The sequence below is a fragment of the Urocitellus parryii genome, chromosome 10 (genome assembly GCF_045843805.1).
Source record: "Urocitellus parryii isolate mUroPar1 chromosome 10, mUroPar1.hap1, whole genome shotgun sequence".
Taxonomy (NCBI): Eukaryota; Metazoa; Chordata; class Mammalia; order Rodentia; family Sciuridae; genus Urocitellus; species Urocitellus parryii.
Window position 1 is genome coordinate 39,481,084 of NC_135540.1, and position 16,140 is coordinate 39,497,223.

At 31.3% G+C, this 16,140-nt stretch overlaps 1 protein-coding gene across 1 annotated transcript in view; it reads left to right on the forward strand.

Moving 5' to 3' along the window:
• The window catches only part of Ccser1 (coiled-coil serine rich protein 1), a 1,027,931-nt gene that overhangs the window by 989,325 nt on the left and 22,466 nt on the right, over window positions 1-16,140 (forward strand). The gene's annotated exons all lie outside the window — the stretch shown is intronic.

Here is a 16,140-nt window from a genome sequence, read left to right on the forward strand (position 1 = left end):
TATATAATTATATATTAATAACATAAATATATAATTATATATTAATAATATAAATATAAATTTATATTTTAATATAAATATAGAATTATATATTAATTAAATATGTAATTTTTATTTGTTAATTATATACAAGAAAGTAGGGAACATAAAGAAGTTCACATGGCTAGAATGCATTCCAAAAATACTAATGATTTCATATCTGTAATATGAACATAAAATCAGTCTTCTTCTGATGAGAACTTCTAGTGTGCCATAAGGTTAAATTAGTCTCATCAACTTTAGGAAAAATATTTTACAAATATACATATACTAAATATTTGTGCTTATGTATCCTTAGAACATTCAGGAACCTTAAAGTAAATATTGTATATTTTTTTAAAAAAATATGTACAATAAGTTTACCTATAAATTATAAAATAATTTAAGTGCATATTATTAAAGTTTTATATACATACTTGGGGTATATAATTGATATCATTATAAAATGCTAATTTTAATTCTGCAATATAGAGCAGAAATTAAAATTAGAATATCCCATGGACTGCTAAATTCATTAAATGGCTTTTAATAATAAAGAAATTGTGTCTTAATGAAGCTAAAATAATTTGTCAAAGATGACACAAAAGATGAAGGTAAAAATAGAATTCTTATGCCAGACATTTCATTCTTAGAGTCTTAATTTTTAACTACAAAGTAATATTCCCTCCATTCTGATTAAATACAAACATCATGGTGAGGCAAATGATCACATTGTTAGAAATTCTAATACCACAATTTGATTTGCTGTTCTTTGATTTTGTGACATTGAACATAACACAGATGGTTCCTGGCTTATGATGTTTTGAAATGACTTTTCAACTTTATAATAGTTCAAAAGTGATGAGTATTCAGTAGAACTTGTACTACAGGTTTTGAAATTTAATCATTTCCCAGGCTAGTATTATGTCATACAATAATCCCCTGGATAGTGGGCAGTTCAGGGAGATCTCAGTGAGCTATGATATAAGAACAGTAAACAGCAGATATTCTAGAATGTATTGTGTTGCTAAGCAAAAATACTTATAGGTTAGAAGAATTAAATGAATTTTCACGTATAATAATCTCAACTTGCAGTGTATTTATTGGAATGTAAACCCATTGTAAATTGAGAAGCATCTATAAAGTTATGCTTAGTGTGTTCTTTTTTGTTATATGATAAATGTCTATTTTTATGTATGTGGGTGTGATAATTCTTTGTAATTTATAAATGAGAACCAATCCTAATTTTTATTCACTTCTTTTATTGATTTGTTGATAGAATTCAACATAATAGCATTTTTTATTTGAAATATATTTTATAGCCAGGCTTTTCAATATCTTACCTATTCCTTACTGGGATGATTCTCAAACAAATACTTGTAATTCTGGGATATTGACTATATTCATTAGAATGCCTTGAAGTTGCAGAGAATATAATGAGACTTCCTGATATATAGATTTTCTTTTCAAAGTTTTGAGAAAACATTTTATGATGAATTACAAATCATTTAATATTGAATGGAATATAAATTATGAACTGTTTAAAAACATTACATTAAAATGTAAGAGATTTCAACTAAATTTCAACATAAATGTGTGTGAAAGATACCTATTTTTTCATTCCATATATTTGCCACCTGAAAAATCATACTCTTTTCTATCATTAACATTATTTAAATGGAAAAAAATTTGAGAACTGCTACATTTTGATATTCTTTTAACGTTCAATTTACACTATTGACACTTTTAGCACATTTTTTTCTTTGCAGTACCAGAGTTTTCAAAACAAGGGGTGCTGTACCACTGAGACACATCCCCCAGTTTTTTTATTTTTTATCTTGATATATTACTCTTAAATTTCCCAGGTTGGCCTCAAACTTGTGATTCTATTGCAAAGCATCTCAAGTCTCTGGGATTATAGGTATGAGCCATTGTGCCTGATTATACTATGATTTTTTTTAAGTATTGAAAGATGAGATAAAGAAAGTTATTTAAAATTTATTCTCAGTCTGTAAATTTGAAGGTTCAAACAGAAGACGTCAAAATTCTGAATATGAGTAAAGTCAGATATGAATAAACTCATGAATCATGTTAATTTTTACATAGTGCCATAGTACATAAACCAGGACACTAATTTACAAATTTATGAACTAGAATTCAAAACCCACACATCTTTTATAGTTTAGCTCATCTTCTATTATTAACGTATCGAAGTTCTTTGTAGGAAGATAAGCAAGTTAAAAGATATTTGTTTGTAGGTACATAATATTTGAGCAGAAGAGCTGAATATCCATACAAATTTGCAAATTGGCTTCAAATTTATCATTTCCTTTTTTGTGAACTGTGCTGAAATCTACCACCAAATCCATCTTTTCCAAGTTATGTTTGTCTATGCTAGACATCTACTTCTGTGTATTACTATTTATTACTTCAAAAATATTGTTATTACTGAGCAGCCATGATAAGTTATCATACAGATTGTCTTATCTCATTATAAATTGTATGACTTGAATTAAATAATCTATAGCTAGTATAAAGCCCAATGCCTAGCACCTACTATCCAATCAAAAGCAGTAATTCAGATGCATTGTATTAATTAAAATCTTATTTATTTTTTAGAGACAAATAGAGTGAGGATGTTCAATTTAGCTGTGAAGCACTAACATTAATGTTATATACGTTAAAATAAATGACCTAAATTCACACATTAGAGATATAGAAATAAAACTATTAAAAAGAGAGGTATTGGGGACAAGAACAAACTTTGCAAGGTAGGACAAGGTCTTATTTGAGACAAGAATTTCCATTTAGAATGTATCTGTGTTACCAATCTGCCTCAATTTGATCTCCTTTTACATTCATATTTTTTGCAATGTATCTTATTTGGAGCACAGTAAAATAGCACTTTGTACTTATAGAGCATGTTTCATCAGAAAGGTCAGTGTACTTTTCAAACTCATTAATCCTTACAGCATCCCTAGGGGTGTGTAATATATTATACAGGTGAAGAAATTTAAAGCTAAGATGTATAAACAACTTTGTCCTGTCATTTGAAATGCAATAACCAAACCTCCAATTAACCCATTGTAGATGCAAAAATTTTCAAGGTTATGGATGTGATTTCTGGGGCAAGAGTAGTGTTTCAAATAAATATCTTCAACTAAAACAATGTTGGTAAAAAAGTTTAAATAATGAAATGTGATTCATGCTCTTAGCAAGCATATGATGTATCAAGGACAGTATGATTTTGCTGTTATTTTAACTTAATATTTTGAAAGAAATGAAAGGCCCAAGAAATGCTAGTTTAGATCTAATTTGGAAAGCTCGTTGGGAGTTAAATCTTTTAAAGTTATATATTTACTTCTATTTAAAATTGAATATTATCCAAATTATCTATGAACTCTTTATTAAAGAATCTCTTCTATCTAAAATGAATGGATCTAACCTTCTTATAGAAACAAGTAGGTTATTAGTAAATTTAGAGGGCACGGTGAAAATTCTGACCATAATATTCACAGGCAATTAGAGTTAAACTAGAGTAATTTTTCATTAAAAGCTAAGGAAGTGGATGTTCAAAATTACCTAGAGAGAATATATATTAATAATTACATGATGATATATGCTATATCAAAGGAAAATCTGCTGACTTCATGATCCTGGGGGAGTTAAGAGATACACTAAAGTTCCTATTTTTAATTTGAAAATACCATCCAAATATTGCACAATGTTTCATTTATTTTTAAAAGAAAAAAGTGCACATATGGTATGTATAAATAATTTAGATAATTGGTATAAATGCCTTATATTAAAAAGTATTTTAGGGAAAACTTGTGAATTCTTTCAATGTAGGTATATATAAAGTAATTACAATTTTTTAAATGGATATGTCAAAAAATCCAAATCATTGTTAGATATTTCCTGAATCTTAGTATGAGTTTATGATGAGCCTTCTAAGTATTTTAAACATTTTTTTATCATTATTCTTTATTCTTATTGGCCCTATTAAGTGAAAATAAAATATATACTTTTGCCATCCATTCAGTAATTACACTCAGTAATTCCTTCTTTACTCTGAGGATATATCACAGAATTTACAGAGCATTCAACACTGAGAATTTTGCTTAGCATCAAAACCCCTAAGTTTTGGGATCTGTCCTCAGGAGCTCTCCGTTTCTCCATGTACTATCCAATTAGCTGTTTCTGTAAAGTTCCAGGGATTTTTCTACATAATATTTCCCTGAATTGAACACTTAGTGCCTTTTCACTGAAGTTTATAAAATAGCCTATAATGGTTCTCACTGAAATTATTTTGGAACATTGAATTTATCCTCCTGTATTTATTTTTTAAGTGCATTTTATAAATGCATCAACATTTTACTGAATATCTTCTATGTACAGGGACCTTACTAAATTTTGGAAACTAAAGTAAACAAGACACTGTCTGTATTTTCAAAGAACTGATTTATGAACAAGAGTAATGCAGTTTGATAATACTATGATAGCAATTAGAATGAATAAATAATGGGATATACATAGTTGAAGAAAGTGTTTAATTTTGCCTGGGGCCACTAGAATATTTCACTGAAGAGGAGATATTTGAGCAATATCTTAAAAAACAGATGAGTTTCTAATGTGGTAACAAGGGCATTTCCCTAATGATAATTTTTATAGAATCCCAGAGTGAAAGTGGATAATGTGATCAGGGATTTACAAGTAATACAGTGAAAAAGTTTTGTAAAGATTAAATAAATTTATAGTCAATGACTGACATTTTTCTGTGGATATTTTCTTATAAGAAAGCAGTTGCCAAAGTATTTTGATTTCATAATTCTACCAATAAATATATTTTGCAAATATAGTATTTAATTACATGAAGTCATGACTTGACATATGTACTACAGCCATGATTAAGTGCACAAAATAGAAATAAACAAAATAAAAAGTAAATGCATCTAATAGTAGCTTAAATATTTAAAAATCTTATTTCATGTATGATGATATAATTTTAACTCTCAATATAATAGTGTTTAATATAATAAGTATATTTTAATGAGAATGATCAAATTCATTGTATTATTCTTGGAAAGTTTGACAGAATATTCAAATTTTCTAGGTGCTTAGTCTTAAAAGTCATCTCACCCAGTGGTTATGTTTTCTTCCCAAACCACATAGTTCTAAAAGTTCTTTTTATTTTTTCGTGGTGCTGGGGATAAAACCCAGGACCTTGTGCATGTGAGGCAAGCACTCTACCAACTGAGCTATATCCCCAACTCCCAGATCTAAAAATTTTTTAAAAAAGGTCAGGCTAGGTGGTGCATGCCTGTAATTCCAGCAGCTTGGGAGGCTGAGGCAGGAGGATCACAAGTTCAAAGCCAATCTCAGCAAAAGTGTGGCACTAAGAAACTCAATAAGACCCTATCTCTAAATAAAATACAAAATAAGGCTGGGATGTGGTTTGGTGGTTGAGTGCATATGAGTTCAATCCCCACCTCACCCCCCCAAAAAAAGAAACTACATCATTGACTTCAAAGCAGTTGGAAGTAGTACTCCTTAGAATAAGTAGTTTATTGTCTTTTGTTTCCATGATGTCACTTTCCATTGTTTTGAATCATAATATGTATATATGATAAAGTTCATCATTAAAAATGGTCAACTAGTAATTTCTAGTTGCTTAAGAAATTTCTTATCTGCTGTAATGAAGTTGTCATTAATTTTTCCTCATTTGAGGACTACCAAAGAGGTAATCTGAGGAGCAAAAGAAGGGTCATCTCCACATCACTTCCTTTGTTTTCAGTTGTACTATGATATGCTTACAAATATCCAGTTGAGTATGTGTCTTTTTATCTTATATTAACTAAACTTATTAACTAAACTAACAAAATTTAGATGTGTAACTCAGTCAGTCATTCTGTGATGGAACTTTAAAGATGAAACATTCTTTACTGAAACACTCAGAGCACCTGAGACAGACACACACACACACACACACACACACACACACACACACACAGGAGAGATAGAGATAAAGTTTGGGGTTGGGTGCCAATCTAAAAATTTTATTTCCTTCAAAACAGTATAAAAGTAATTAAAAATTCAAATATTTTTTTTCTTTTCCCATACAGGTTGAGTATACTCCAGAGTTATCCAAAGAAAATCAAATCATATAATTTGTCTTCACATTGTCAGCCATTCCATAAATTATTTTTTTCTATGCAGTAAGATAAGGGTTTATATCATGAAAGTCTTTTTGTTCTCTTGAGAAGTAGGAAAAAATTTTTTTGAAATATCTTAACCCTCTTAGCACTGGTTTTAATACATGAGTTTATCAAAAGGGGGTTAATAATATCCACCTGCCAATTTAATTTGAATCCAAGGGACTAAGAACAGAATTCTGATTTTTATATATATGATTTCATATTTCCCACAAATCATACAGAAATATCAAAATTAAATTCTAGTTTTTCTATCTGCCTTGAAAAAATTTTCACATAATTTATTAAAAGGTTAATTTCCCAATTCTAAAAGTCAGACTATCAGAAAATCAATCCTCTAATATGTAATTTTTAAAATCCTCATTATAGGGATTACTTTTCATACTTTTAATGTTAGTTACACAAATTTTTAAATGCTAGTATATTTTGAAATCTTTAAGTCATTAATGAAGCTGGAAATGTCTCAATGTATCATTCTGTGTTTTAATCAATGAATATTACTGGAAAAATAAAGGGAAAAAAGGAAAAAAAACCCTCAAAAATACTAAAAACAAATCAAATTTTTGCAATATTGTCCCCATCAACAAAGCTTTTAACTACCTATGGCAAATCATCAATTGACAAAGAAGTAAATTGAAGAGGAAATGAGCAAACAGTATGCAGAATGCTAAGTACATGTATTTTAGTCACTTCAAATTATTTTTTAAAAGTTTCATCTTAATGAAAAAAGTCCCATTTTTAGCACTAGTACCAAAGTAAAATCAGTTGCATAATCTAGAAGTTGGTTTGATATTACTACTGTGTAATTTCCAATTCTTCCTCAGTTTACTTCAGAGAACACATATTTACTGAAAATATTTACTGAAAATTCTCAGCAAAATCACCATACTATTAAAAATTCTTTTGAAGCCTAATTATCTGACATTGATATTTTGTTTGAAACATAGTGAGTGATTTATAACTAAAAGTTTAATAAATGGGTTGTTCGGTGGATGTATGAACACAGCTAAATGTCACTCTTCATTTAAAACAACAACAACAAAAAAAAACAGAACAAAATACTTTCAACAGAAGTAACATTTGTCCATGGTTGTCTGACTGGAAAATTCAAAATTTTCATGAGGTTACTTGCAGGATATTTTTGTTTCTTGTTATATATGTCACTGTTTATTGCTCAATATTATGAAAGAGAGGCCATTAGTATGTATTTATTGAATGAAAAAAAAAATTTAGTCACACATAGAAACTCATTTCTTCGGGAAATTATTTAGCCCTTCAGCCTAGCCTACTTTTTTTGTGAGCTGACCACATCTATAAACTTTTCAAGTTCTTTTATTTGTTAATTCATTATGCTGAAATTCTTTTGCATGACACCTAGGGAGGCAGCACCACACTGAACTTCAGAAGCAAAGAAAAGATAATATCAAGACTGTTTTGCTCGGTAGATATTGTAGGCATATGCTTTTCAAGGCCATATGCAAGACATTCGATATCTGAAAACAAACTACTGACTCCAAAGCATGAAAACAAATATTTATATATACACATTCTTTAAAACTCATACTTACATGTCCAAACATATTTAGAAGCTCTAAAATTCCAAGTCCTCTTTCTCCTGGCCTTCAGTCATAGCTACTATGTCTTCTCACTCTCACACAGGAGATCCACTTTTTAAACAAAAAGCAGTCATTTTTCAAAGTGATGTATCCTATCATTCTCTCAAGCTTATAATTTCCAATACTTTGATGTAATTATATTAGAAAATAATCCTTACCAAGAGGCTGCATGACATGTCTCGTGAGTACTTTTCTAATATTGTTTGTTTCTTTCTTTTCTCAGTTCCTCCTCGGCAAACTCACCAGGCTTCATGTTTAGCTCGGAGGTTTTCTGACAGTTAATATTACCTTTTTCTGGGATCATTGTATGATGGTCTCCACTAGTGGTGCATATTTCAAATCAAACTGTTCTTTCTTTGACAAGATTCTTTGCTGCTCCTCTAGATTAGCATCCATTCCTTTGTCTGCTCATCCTCTAGCTCATTACAATTGTAAATTTTCTTCACAGCTTATAGCAATACAGGAATATTCTTATTTATAGATAGTTTTTAGTCTCCCTTACATCTAGTGAACACTATGGAATGTAAAACTTGGAGGGCAAAACTTGGTCTTGTTCAGGTTCATCACTAGTGGATAGAATAGTGTCTAGAATTTAGTAGGGGAATGATCAATTAATATTTGGTAGGAGATCAATGAATAGTAGTAGTCTTACAAACAGATAAAAATTAGGCCATTGGATTAAAGTTATTAAATCTGTATTCAGATTTTTTTTTCCTATTTCTTCATCACTGTCTCAATATTCTCTCTTAAAATTTTCAATGGTAGAATTCTGAAGAACACATAATTTTTACAGAGATTACTTCTACAACATATACCATGGGTATAATTTAGCAGTATATTTATTAAAAAAAACATTAGGGCAGTATTTATTTACATTGGATTCTATATGTCTATATCTCATTTTATCTGACCTCCTTTGAGAAATTTCACAGTTTATTCAAGACTTGGCTAAACTAGATTACATCTGTATACAAGAAGCCATAATCTTAGTGAGAATTGTACAACAGTGATGATATTTGAAACATATAGAAAATAGGGTTAATGTAACTTTTATCACATTTTAGCAAAGTTATTTCCTTCTGTCTGTCACAGTAGTTCAAAATCTTGTGTTCAACACTTGCTATTAGAATTTTTTAAGATATTGAAAAAATGATGATACCTTTATCTTTAGAGACATTTTTTAAATATAGTTATTCAAAATTGTGAACTCTTTCATGTCCTTAAAATTGGATATTGTAATGCTGCCCTTAAAAAGTCTTAAACTAGATCTTATGTAATCTCTTTTGTAGCCTGTATTAAATATCATTGTTTTCAATGCATTCTACTTCAAGCTGTTGTTTGTGCCCTATATAGAATAAGGGTTTATCTTCTTTCCATGCTCCACCTCTTGCAAAGAGAGCAGCTGTTGTCCTGTAAAAGAGTGCCAAATTTAAATTTTAAGCACCTGGAGGCAGAATAGGCCCTTCTGAAGCCCCTTATTTCTAGAATGCTATACCTAAACTGGGTGGGAAAAGACCAAGTTAATGTTAAGGAAGTCATGAATCTTGCATCATATCTATCCTACTTGGATAAGATATTAATTCTTTGTCCAGAATACAGATATAATATCTGGAACTCTCTGCAATGTCACTGCTGTTCATATAATTGAAATCTTGAAGGAAGGTTTGATTTAGAGGTTTCAGGGGTACTAGAGTTCAGAACTTTACTGACATTTTGAATGTGGAGGCAGCATGTGCACAACTGTGATGCTTCCATCTGTTTCTCTCCCCACCAAAATGTGCAATTTTGAGTTTGTAATTATAAAAAAGTTTACTCATAAATATATATACACTTTTTTATTGATGCATAGGAGTCTGTCTTTTTTATTTTTGAGACTCATTGTGATTCAATTACATTTCAAACACCTGAGCCTAAAATAGATTTCTTTTTTGAGGGCGAGGCATGATATCTGTGCATCCCTATTGGATATATTATGGTAACTCATATATTAAGTGTAATAATCAAGTAAGGGTATAAAACAGATTTCCTGATGTTAAAGGAAATAAGGTCATAGTGTTGCCTGTGTATGAAGCCAGTGCCAGTAGTAAATATGTACCTAATAGACTCTGTTCTGTGCACTTTACATATTGTCATAGGATATTTAGAAATTAAGGGTTGGCCATAATATGTAAGGAACAGAATTTCTGATACTTTATGTAATTTACCAAAAGTTACAGAATAGAATATATTCTACAGCCAAAGTACTAATCCAGAGCTGCCTAATGCCAAATATATGCTACATCTACCCATGTTAAATTGCCATCAGTAAGAGATATACATTGGAGCTGAGGTTGTGGCTCAGTGGTAGAGGTCATGTCTTGCACGTGTGAGGCATTGGGTTTGACCCTCAGCACACATAAAAACAAATAAATAAACAAAATTATAGTATGTAAAAAAAAGAGATGACACATTTTAAAATAGCTACTATACATAAACTATACAGCTTCTTGTCCCCTAATAGAAGCCCCAAATCCATCAGTATTTCTTAGAATGACAGGTTTCAGTAAGCCATGACATCATCTTTAAAGTAATGAAGAATTATATTTTGTAGTTTTTTAATGAATGTGATCTTGATCAATTATTCATATGATAATATATAAAACATTATTTTAATACACATTGTACATTAACAAAATAAAATCTGTTCAAAGATAAGCATAAAATATATAAGAATGTGAAACTCAACTGTCTTGAAATAAAAGTTAGAAATTGAGTTCTTGAAATAAAATATGAATTAAAATTCTCCTTAATAAGTGGTTATAGAAGAACACTATGAATTATGAACTGAACTTACAATTGAAAGGGTTCATGATGGCTACAAAATTTACCAGTAATGTGTTGATAGGCCTTTGTAAAATCCAATTTATACACTTCAAAGTGGTGACACTTTATTTTGAAATAAAAAATGTTAATCTAGAGGATATTTTCAATTAAATAATACCTTTTATTATGGATTATACAGTGGAATATATAGTTTGAGGACTACCTATGTATGCTGAGTTTACTTCAATCACATATCATCAATGTGTGTCAAATAGATCCTTTATATTCAAATACAGAGCATGTTAAAGATTCTGCTGAGAAATGAATACTACAGCAGAAGCAATTTTGCTTCTACATAAAGATTATTTCAAACTTATTTCCTGTTATCCATATGCCTACTTTAAACAAAGAAGAACTGGCAATTATGTGACTGCCATTTACTCAAATACTTCAGTGCACATGTTTTCAATTATACTTTGCAGTGTAATCAGTTTATTTGCTGTGTCCTTTATGTCCTTTATTTTCTCTTCAGCTCCTTTGCTAAGGAGCAAACAGGAAAATTCCCAGTGTAATAAAATGGGTTGAATGTTATTTTACCATAACCCATCACAGATTTCAAAGATATTTTATATAATTTCTCTGAGATCAGGAACTGATTGGTAGTTAAGGAAAAGGATTGAAGAATTACAAATACTTCCTTTGTTCTTCTAACATCATACATGCAGTTAAAGAACAATTGATGATTCTTCTATGTGAAGATGGCATAGGAAATGAGAAAAAAATAAGCCACAGAAATGATTCATTAAAGATATTATAACAGTTATAATCTTCAATGTATTTTTCAAATAAAAAAGTAAAATCTCTTGTTCTTGAAATCTACATATCTCACAATCAAAAATTCACTTCAGCAAAAGCTGCATCCACATTAACATTTCAATGGTGCATATTTTCATTGTACTATTCAAATTACTTTAATCTCCCTCTTTATTTCTGGAGGGGCACATCAAATTGTGAGATAGGCAGTTTCTACAAAATTCATATAGCTTAAAGAAAATGTCAAAAAAGAGTCAACCTCAACCATTTAATTATTTGTCTTTCTTTCTTCTTTCCTAAATAATGGTTCCATTGATTAGAAAGTTTAAGTGGATCCTTGTTACCCATGGGCCAAAGTCTTTACTAGTATCCCACTCAAGTTCTACTTTCTAGTCTCATCAACAACTCTACTTTACCTCATCCCTGTCTTTCTAATTAAAGGTTTGCTACACCCATCTGGATATTGGTGGTGTTCTTCAAACAGGCCTTGCTGTAGGGGTTGTGTGGTTGGGATTGGGGTCTCTCATCAACTTTGTGATTGTGGCATGCTAGTGACTAGGAAGTTTCTGTGCAAAGACAGGACGCCTGGCTACTAGGAATTTCTGTGCAGTGACATGGAATGCCTGGCTGCTGGGAAACTCCAGTGCAAAGATGCAGGATGCTTGGCTGCTATAGCAGTGTCCTTCATGCGGAAATTCTGTGTTGGAGTCTTATCAGTTTTGACTTTCATCTCAGGCACACAGCTCCTGGAAATATAGGGATGCATGTAGGTATTCTGACAGTCTAAATGTACAGGGAAGTGTTCCTCTGGTGAGCAAACTCAAGTGGGGGAAACAGGCACTCTGTTTCCCACACTTGAAATGCTCAGCAGTTTCTCCTTGAAGCTAGTAAAATAACTATACAGGTGTTGTATCTAGTTTCTATGGTAATGTCCTTAGAGAAAAGGGCTCTGTGTCTTAATCAGCCTGGATTTTGATCTCAATTTTTATAGCATCTGGGATTAAAGGAATACTAAATAATAATGTAGTCATGGTACTGATGACCTATTGTAACTTTTGATATAAATAAATGTGGCTGCTTGGAGGAGGAGACACTTCTTTTCCTGCCTTTGCATCTTGTCTCTGTGTCTCCTTTTATTTTCCTTACACCTTGCATTCTCTTGTTTCAATCCAAGACTTTGATCATAATGCTACTCCCTCTCCATTTTAGTCTTCTCTGCTTTATCTACACATCCACATTTTATCCAATACCAAGACTTCATGTGATATTTTCCAGACCCTTTTCCATATCCCTACCCCCTGTAAACTTGTTGAAAGTGATATTGCCAGCCCTTTGTCTCCATGACACCTCTTAAAGCTATTGTTCATTTTCATTGTATTATCCCTCCTATATACTTGCTTTGCCTCTACACTGTGGGCTGCTTGAGAATAGGTTCTTTGCCTTAGTCATCTTTGTATTCATTTACCCCTCAAAATGTTGTAGTTTCTCAAATATTACTTAATTTTCACTTTAAATATTTCCTGCCAAAAGTCAAGATTAGACTAATTTTTTTTTATTTCAAAAATTCTAACATCAAAAAATAAGTCCACATTATGAATGAGTACCCAATACTGAGCATCTGGAACCTCTATGGAGAAAACAGCTGAAGAACCCCAGGTGCCTGGCCAATTGGAAAGATGTATTTGAATGGTACTGTTGAGCTCTTTCTTGGTATATTTCTTGGTATATTCAGCCAATTAGCTACTTATATTGTGACTATTCCTTTCATATTTAAAATTATTTTGAGATGATTTAATATCAAAATGCCTAAGGAAAGATTGTATTACATTTAATTAATTAATTAATTTACTATTCAGGAATTTACCATAATATTCCTGGTATAGTGTGCTAACATACTGCATTAAGTAAATGTTTATAAAGGAATCTACTTGTATCACACATGTGGCAGGCAGTAAGAATACAACTACACAATATAAACAGAGTTATCATAATTTCTGCAATCTAGTTGAGAAAACATTCGGTGGAAAATTGCAATATCATTACTTGATTTATTTAAATAGTATTTACTATGGTTTGAATATGTGTCCCTTGAAGGCCCAAAGGTTTAAGACTTGGTCAGCATCCAGTGGTACTAATGGGAGGCAGTTGGACCTTTGAGAGATGGAGCTTACTGGGAGAAAGTTAGTCAATAGGGCCATGCCCTAGAAGAGGGTACTGTAACCCTAGTCCCTTTCTCTTTCCCTGGCCTTCTGTTCTCTTTACTTCCTGGCGACCATGAGGTGAGGACTATCCTCTGCTACATGCTGTGACCATGAATTCTGCCTTATTACATGTCCCAAAGCAGCAGGCCAATTGACCATGGGATTAAATGCTTACACTTCCAAAACCATGAGCCACAATAAATCTTTCCTTTTTAAAAGTTGATTCTTTCAGTTATTTGGTCTCAGTGATAGCTGAGAAACACAGGCTACCAAGAGAGCACTTACTCAGTATACTTAATCAGAATTTGTGCATTTAGGGAAAACTTCCTCAAAGAAATATTTATTCTCCAACTTGAAGAATAAATACAAGTTAGCTAAGTGAAGAGGGACTTTAAAAAGTCACTATCAAAGACAAAACAGAGGTGAGAGAACTTTCTTCAGTTTAGGAAGTAAAAGACATAACATTACTGGAATCAAGAGTATAAAAACAATAAAAATGACCAAGAAGACCAGAAAAATATTGGAGACAATTTAAATTCTTCATTATAATGCCCAACATCACTAATCATCAGAGAAATGCAAATCAAAATCACAAATGAGACAGCAACTCATACCCATGAGAATATCTATTATCAAAATAGAAAAGATAAATACTAGTGAGATGTGAAGAAAGGGAATACTTATACATTGTTGCTGGAGACATAAATTGGCATAGCCATTATTGATTCAAATATTTTATGATATATGAACTTTAATCTGAGAACAAAGGGAGACTTTAGAGCTCTCAAGGGAATGATGAAATTATAATCATTTTTTTTTACAAAACTGCCTTAATTTATAGTGTGTATAATGAAGTGGAGCGATACGGACAAGATGAGACAGAAAGAACCTTTTGTAGTACTTAGTGATCATGGTCTGCAGTAGAAGAGGACGCAAAATGTAAAGTGTTATTATACAATTATACAATTGAATGATGTATTAGATTAGGATTGAGAATAGTGGCTCCCAGTAATGTGATTGTTGTAGCCATAGAAATGATGCTGCCTTTTGAAGTTGATAAATCCAAAGATTCAGAAATAGAGTAATCTAGAGGAAAGAAAGTGAATTAAGTTTTGAACCTGTTGAGGGTTACACATTTGTAAGATACTCAGACATGGATTTCAGAAAACCAAAAACATGTGGGTCTTGACCTTAATTATGAGATCTATGAAAAGTATGTAGATGTTAGAGTTTTCTGTATATAAAAATTTTTAAAAAAACACCTGGAGGAATATCAACATAGAAGTTCTGAGAACAGAGAGAAGCACCCAGAGGAAAAAGTTTTGCCATAGAGTTAGACACATACCAAGAGTTTGGTCCACTGATAGACCCACAGATATTACACTTCTTTTTCCATTCATCTGTCTATCTTGATACACTGGAACATTATTTTGTCTTTAAAAAGGACATTCTGCTGTTTCCAACAATAAAGACAAACTTGGAGGACATTATACTTAGTGAAAGAAAAGAGCAACAAAGGTAAAAACCACATGATCTCAGTGAAATGTAAAATCTACAAAAATCAAACACAGAAACAGTAGGATGATGGTTACTAGGGTCTGGGAGGTGGGTCACAAGGTATGGACTCAGTTATAAGATGCATAAGTTCCGGAGATCTAATGTACACGTGGTGATTATGATTTAAAACAATGTATTATAATCTTGAAATGTGCTAAGATAGTAGATATAAAGTATTTTATCACATACATACATACACATGCACTTACACAGAAATAGTAATCATGTGAGGTGATATATATGTTCCTTTCCTTGATTAAGGTACTCATTTCGGTTTCTATCTATTTATATCAAATTGTACAAGTCAAATATATTCAAGTTTTATTTTCAATTGTGCTTAAATAAAGCTAGAAAAAGTGTCATCGTTTTACTACTTGGAGTGGAATCTTACAGATAATTTTACCAGATAGCATATTTAACATACTTTAGGAGATTTGAAGAAGCATGTTAAATTGATCAATATCAGAAATCTGATATTGATCCTAGGCCTTTATACCTTAAAAAAAAAATCTCTGATTATGCTCTGAGACTTCTGCTTTGCTTCATGTTCATTCAGCTCATGGGTATCTGCCTGGCAGGGCTCTAGTTACTGTTATTATGCTAGGCTGCCAGTGAGACCTTGAGGGGCATAGATAAAGATATATGATATTTGAAAGTACTTAGAAGAAGGAGGAGAGGAAAGACCTGTATTTCTAGAGACACTAGGATAACTGCCAAGGAGTCTAAATCACACTAAAATTACTTTTTGAAGAGATCTTATTGGGGATTCAATAACCTTTCCAATGAGACAGAGAAAGAAAAAAAAATGTCTCAGAAGTTACAATTCACTCTAGCATTTTATATCATATTATCAGGAAGAATAAAATTAATTCCAATGAACAGTATTAGATCAATTATATTATCAGATTGAATTAAACATTA